Below are 7,804 nucleotides of genomic sequence, written 5' to 3' on the forward strand. Positions count from 1 at the left end.
AAACTCTAATGTAGGTTTTCAGTTCACTTGAAATCTTGGGAGTGTGAAAGTGATAGCATCTGATTTACATAATTTTCATGCTCATCAAATGGTTCAGTGACCTGTTGTGCCCTGTGGATGGAGGCATTTTCATCCTAAAATAGACCAACATCAGTTCTTTCCTTTAATTTGCTAAAAGATGTAATTATATTTTATTTGAAGCTATTCTTATTCTTACATTATGGCTCTTGGAGTCTGTATGCCAGGGGTCTCCAACCTTTTCTACTTTGACAAAATCAAAGTGGCCAAGATCTGCTTATTACTTATTATCCATTACTTATTATCCATATTTGTGGACAATTATGCTTTGTCTCTCCTCAAATGTGTATTTCTTTGCAGGTTCTTGGGCTGGTTACCCTTATCTACAAGTAAAATGTTTACCAAGTTTGAGTCACTAATAAAGAAAAATTAAGTCAAAAATACTGGTTGGCTGTACTTTCTAAGATATACTCTTGGGTCAAAATGGGAAATTCTGTGAATTAAGGACAAAAGAGTAATGTTTGTCTCAGATCTACCAGATCGACTTCAAAACACTGTCTGCACATTAAATTAACATTCCCTTTACAGGTTCTTTCTAGTGGAATATTTATAAATCTATTCTATAAATGCTATAAATGTACACAAACCAATATGTGTAACTAGAAGCACTCGGAGAGTGCAGACCTCCGCCAAGGCTGATCAGTGGCCCCCCCCGTGGGCCCCCCCACGCCAAGGAAGTTATGTTTTGCCAGGGTTTGTTTGTCTGTCTGTCTGTCTGTTTGTCTGTCCGTTAGTGTGCAACATAACTCAAAAAGTTATGGACAGATTTTGATGAAATTTTCTGGTCTGCGCCCCCCCCGTGGGCCCCCCCACCCCCGATCACCACCAAAATTTAATCATTTCTTCCTTATCCCATTTCCAACAAACCCTGAAAATTTCATCAAAATCTGTCCATAACTTTTTGAGTTATGTTGCACACTAACGGACAGACAAACAGACAGACAAACAAACAAACCCTGGCAAAAACATAACCTCCTTGGCGGAGGTAATAATACTTTATCATATACATTGAAAAGCTAACCAGGCCTTTGTTATCTTATTAAAGATTAAGCACAACTGAGCAGATAATTTCTTAAAAAAAAAAAAAAAAAAAAAAAAGAAAACCAACAACTGTAGACCAGTGTTATTTTCTGCAGGCTTCTCTGATCTGTCACATGCATGCTCACCTGCTCAAATCACTTATTGTTAGAACATCACTGACTGCAGCAGAACTTATTCAACTGACAGGTGATTGAAAAATTACGCTGTGGGAGTGTACATTTGATGGGAAAGAGACTGAAACAGGTTTACCTCATGACATTCTGTGATAAAACTGGCATATTCTCACTAAATGTACATATTCTTGAGCTACCAGCTGCTATGTGATGATTCATTTTGAACAAAAATATTTATTTTAATCCATAAAGACCCAGTGCTACTTTTGTGCCAGTTCCCAAATGAAGTTTTCTCTGTATTTAACCTTTCTTTATTACAATATTCTCCTCTGTATATAGATTTTTTCGAGTGACAATTATTTGTTTTCCTATTTTTAATTTACTGATTATGTAGATGTTCATAAAAATTCAGATTAAAGTTGAGGGTTATTATATCAGAAACAGAGACAACTGAAGAAAATGTGACGTTATCTGTAAAAATCTATCATTAACTGAACACGCACTATTTGTCTTCATCCACTGTCACTGATCCAACTCCATGGGTTTAACTGGTGAATCAATGTTGCAGAAGAAGACGGTGTTTCCACATTCACGACAGAGCCTCTGAACATCCACATGCGTCACATCTGATGACCATGACAAGATGACAAACTGCATTTCACATCAATTATTTACATGTATTGATAGAATTATTGGATCAACAGTTATTAAACATTTTAGATTCGTAGATGCGTTTGGTCGCCGGTGGATGGTTGGGTCTTTATGGGTTAATGGTGTTAGAAAATGGTGTTGCTGGTTTGAGACAACTTGGACCCAATATCTACAGTATGTCATGAATGTCTATGAATATAAAATTTTCAATTTCAGTTTATTTATTTGAATGGGACAGTGAGCACTCCAGATGTTAGCCATAGAATAGTTTCCATCCATTGTCCCACAGAAGATAAGATAAGATAAGATAAGATAAGATAAGATAAGATAAGATAAGATAAGATAAGATAAGATAAGATAAGATAAGATAAGATAAGATACGGTACGGTACGATATGATATGATAAGACTTTATTGATCCCACCATGGGGAAATTTAACAGTTTACAGCAGCAATATGCAATACACCAGTGCAAAAGAAAGGCAGGTAGAAATAAACGTTCTTAAAGTATAAAACTTAAAGTATAAAATTTAAAGATATTTACATAGTGATTGCACATATACATGATGTGATATGAGGTTGTGGCAGGTCATGGTGTACTGTTATACAGTCTGATGGCTATGGGGGGGAATGACCTGATGCTCCATAAAAAAACACTAAAAGCACAAACAACTATAAAATTCTATAAAACAGTCAGATATTTCAACCATGCACAGATTATTTATTCTATACCAATACTTTTCACATCATTGCACCAGAATTCATGCATATACCAGCTACACTATATTGCCAAAAGTATTGGCTCACCCATCCAAATAATCAGAATCAGGTGTTCCAATCACTTCCATGGCCACAGGTGTATAACATCAAGCACCTAGGCATGCAGACTGCTTTTGCAAACATTTGTGAAAGAATGGGTCGCTCTCAGGAGCTCAGTGAATTCCAGCGTGGAACTGTGATAGGATGCCACCTGTGCAACAAATCCAGTCGTGAAATTTCCTCGCTCCTAAATATTCCACAGTCAACTGTCAGCTGTATTATAAGAAAGTGGAAGTGTTTGGGAACGACAGCAACTCAGCCATGAAGTGGTAGGCCACGTAAACTGACAGAGCGGGGTCAGCGGATGCTGAGGTGCATAGTGCGAAGAGGTCGCCAACTTTCTGCAGAGTCAGTCGCTACAGACCTCCAAACTTCATGTGGCCTTCAGATTAGCTCCAGAACAGTGCGCAGAGAGCTTCATGGAATGGGTTTCCATGGCCGAGCAGCTGCATCCAAGCCATACATCACCAAGTGCAATGCAAAATGCCGGATTCAGTGGTGTAAAGCACGGCGCCACTGGACTCTAGAGCAGTGGAGGCGCCTTCTCTGGAGTGACGAATCACACTTCTCCATCTGGCAATCTGATGGACGGGTCTGGGTTTGGCGGTCGCCAGGAGAACGATACTTGTCGGACCGCATTGTGCCAAGTGTGGTGGAGGGGGGATTATGGCGTGGGGTTGTTTTTCAGGAGCTGGGCTTGGCCCCTTAGTTCCAGTGAAAGGAACTGTGAATGCTTCAGCATACCAAGACGTTTTGGACAATTCCATGCTCCCAACTTTGTGGGAACAGTTTGGAGCTGGCCCCTTCCTCTTCCAACATGACTGTGCACCAGTGCACAAAGCAAGGTCCATAAAGACATGGATGACAGAGTCTGGTGTGGATGAACTGGACTGGCCTGCACAGAGTCCTGACCTCAACCCCATAAAACACCTTTGGGATGAATTAGAGCGGAGACTGAGAGCCAGGCCTTCTGCCCAACATCAATGTGTGACCTCACAAATGCGCTTCTGGAAGAATGGTCAAAAATTCCCATGAACACACTCCTAAACCTTGTGGACAGCCTTCCCAGTAGAGTTGAAGCTGTTATAGCTACAAAGGGTGGACCGACGTCATGTTGAACCCCATAGACTAGGAATGGGATGGCACTGAAATTCATATGCGAGTCAAGGCAGGTGAGCAAATACTTTTGGCAATATAGTGTATATGTAGAGGAGCTGCTGTATTAAAATGGAGGATTGTCTTCTACCAGAAATTAGGGTTAGGGTATATTTCTTTAATGATTCTAATCCATTCCTCTTTCACTGTGGCTCAGCATTTAAATGACTTTTATCAGATTTGATGGTTTAGTCACAGAGTTTCTCATACCCAAAAAATGTTACGCTTTTTTTTCACAAATATGGGAACGATGGTCTGAAATTGCGTTCAAATGTATTAAACAGTGAAATTTCTCTTGCTTGGCCAGCCAGCACTCTGGGCACTCAGCACCCCTAAACCTCTGATCCTAGAATCCCTCCTGAACTCCATTTAACATATGTTGGTGCATTAAAGAAAATCACCACAATCATCTTGCCAGCATGAAACATTTGTAAATGGTCCTAATGGAAACATTTGGACATTGGAATGGATATCACCTGCAGTGATAATAATGATCTATGAACATAAAGGCTCTAATAGCCGATTCTACCTAACTTTGTGAAGCAGTAATTTATTTATTTTTAACACATGTGAAAGCCATGAATGTTCATGACCTTTTGGAGACATGATTAAAAAAATCACTCCCCTCCAGAAAAACACCATTATGTTACCGCATAATTCAATGCCTATGTCAAGCAAATTGCATACATTATGGGGGGTCCACATTTTTTCAGAAAGGGCAATAATAATGTCCTGTGAACATAAAGGCTATAATTGATCGGTCTAGGTCTACTACTTAAAGTCCCACTTGTCAATGCTGCAGCCCTGTATGTCTTCTGTTTATAAGTGCATGGCATGATGGGTTTTGGTCTAAAATTAAGAATGTCATATAGTTTTAGTGACAAAATGTAAGCGTACAATATACATTCATTCATTTTCTGAACCCGCTTTATCCTCACTAGGGTCACAGGGGTCGCTGGAGCCTATCCCAGCTACCTATGGGTGAAGGCAGGGTACACCCCGGACATGTCTCCATTTCATCACAGGGCTGACATATAGAGACGAACAACCAATCACACTCACATTCACACCTATGGACAGTTTAGATTAACCCATTAACCTTTCAGTGCATGTGTTTGGATGGTGGGAGGAAGCCAGAGTAGCTGGAGAGAACCCACACAGACACGGGGAGAACACGCAAACTCCACACATCAAATGGTGCTGGAATTGAACCCAGGACCTTCTTGCTGTGCCGTACAAGTGCTATCCACTGCACCACTGTTCACCATTCAATATACAATTACTACGAAATAATATGTTGAAAATAATCAGAAGTGGTGACTTGTGCCGCTGGCACAACTGAACCCAGGCCCTTTGGCACAAATCACCCCAGCCCCACCATTTTGAAAAACTAGCATGATCCAGCAGTTTAGAGCTAACATCATGTGTATCACATATAGACTCATTGTGTAGCCCATTAAAGCATTAAAACAAATGTGAAATGTTCTTAAACTTGTCTATAATTGTTCAAACACAAGAATCAAAAAACCTTGATTATAGAAATTTTACTTTGAAAGGCAAAAAACAGTTTTGTGAGCTAAAATGTGCTTACCTCTCATGCCATGTGTCTCTCTTCTTTGTAGGATGAGTAAAATGGGTGGTTCTTGGTCACATGACCAATTTCTTTTATGGTTTTCTAGAAAACCATAACTTAACTTAAATTCATATGTGAGTCAAGGCAGGTGAGCAAATACTTTTGGCAATATAGTGTATCTCACATTATCTAAGACAAAATAAACACATCTTAAACTAGATCCAAGTCACTGTGTTACGTGTGGGTGCAGTTCTGATTCGACCAAAGCCAGTTTTCATTTGAATTTTAAAAGAGTTTTATGTGGGTCATTCTCTCAGAGTTGATGGTAAGCTGTTCCACAAGTTTCTGCCTCGAACTGACAGAAAAGTGTGACCAAATGTAGTGGGGTATTACCAGGTCAACTCTGCTGGTGGCTCTTGTCCTGTGTGGATTTAACCCTTTCATGCATGAATTATGAGAACCTTATTTGAGATTTTTTTCCTGAGTGTTTTTTATACCCCTATTGGCATAAAAAAAAAAAACCAATGTGACTGAAATTTTTTTATGAACTTGTTTTTCATGGAGTTACAAAAATGCCCACTCAGCAGGACACCAAGCATTTAATTTTTGAAGAAAAAAAAAAACCATGTATTTAAACTCATCATCAGAAAATGAGATACTGTGTGAAAACTATGAAATAAAAACATTTTTCATGCAGCTAATCTGATGTTTTCTCACATTTTAACATACTCTAACACAGTGTTGGGTAGTAGCATCGCTACTTGTAGCAAAGCTAGTAACTTACTAACATTCTCAGTAGCTTGGCAGTAATGTCACTATTTCCTGAGTCAAGTAACGTTTCAGTAGCTTAACTCTTTTAATGATCAAATAGTGTGGTAACGACCACAGAAGCTATTTTTATATGCAGTGTAGAAGCAGTTTGTAGTCTAGAAAAATTCAATTATATCACGCGCAACACAAGCACTCAAGATTGTTTGGAACAGGGCCACACACTCTGTCTGCATGGGACTCACTATAAACCAGGCATTTAACCCGGAGTGGGTGTGGTTTACTGGAACGTTGTTGTGCACATTCTTAGAAGCGCCGTGCCCATGCCCAAGGACCGCGTAGCAGAATCCGGGCAGTGTTGGAGCTTTCCTCCACTTCCTTACTGATGTTCCCCTACCTCCTGCTGCGTCGTTGCTGTCAGTACCAGTGAGCGGACAGTGGATACAGGATGGAGCGAACCAGGTGCATCATGTGGGGCTGAGTTTCCATGGGGGAGTTGGAAATGAGCCCTGCACCACACACCTGGTATCACCTGGAGCACTTGTCAGATGACAGCGTTCACTTCAATGCAGAAGGAAACGGTGTTCTGCTGAACATCGGATGGTTGTTGGCTGAGGTGTGCGGACGGTGATCACCACAAAGGCTCTTTTCAGAGCTGCCAAACCCACAGTAAAGAGCACTACAGCCAGTTCCCCTCTGCTTCTGTGGTTCATGGCTGTGACACAAGCACCAAAGGAACCAGTTTGTCAGTGGTGTAGTGGTCCCTGGAGAAGGGGGTAGACTCTCAATTTTTGCATTTTGTTTAAGTAGTCCAGAAAAACGCCCTGTTTTTGTAACAGTGACATGTAAGACTACTCTATTTAGTTTACCCAAAAAATCTGTCAGTAGTATTTGGTCACTATTATAAAATGATCATGATTTGATTAGGAGCAAGTTGTAGGTAATAGGGGAGAGTGGGGTGATTTGTGCCAGGGGGGAAGTAGTGCCACCCCTTGTTTCCAGAAAACCATAAAAGAAATTGGTCACGTGACCAAGAACCATCCATTTTACTCATGCTACAAAGAAGAGAGACACATGGCATGAGAGGTAAGCACATTTTAGCTCACAAAACTGTTTTTTGCCTTTCAAAGTAAAATTTCTATAATCAAGGTTTTTTGATTCTTGTGTTTGAACAATTATAGACAAGTTTAAGAACATTTCACATTTGTTTTAATGCTTTAATGGGCTACACCAGGCATGTCCAAAGTCCGGCCCGGGGGCCAATCACGGCCCGCGGTCAGATTTTATACGGCCCACAGCTTCGGTTTTATAATGTGTTATTTATGGCCCGCTTGGGCCGTTGATCTGAGTCCATGAATCATAAAAGGTTCAAAATGCAGTTTCTCCTTTCACCTCATGGTGGCAGCACCACTCTAACTCTATCTAGCTCTGTGACCTTGCCGTGAACCCTTTTCGCTTTTCTAACCATGGCGCCTGTAAATAAAAAAAAAGAAAGTTGACAGTGAGGGCCGCCGCTTCCAGGAGAGATGGGAATTACAATTTTTTTTCACTGAAAATCGAGGCGATTGTGTTTGCCTAATTTGTCGAGAGACTGTTGCCTTGTTTAA

The sequence above is a fragment of the Sphaeramia orbicularis genome, chromosome 1 (genome assembly GCF_902148855.1).
Source record: "Sphaeramia orbicularis chromosome 1, fSphaOr1.1, whole genome shotgun sequence".
NCBI classification, from domain to species: domain Eukaryota; kingdom Metazoa; phylum Chordata; class Actinopteri; order Kurtiformes; family Apogonidae; genus Sphaeramia; species Sphaeramia orbicularis.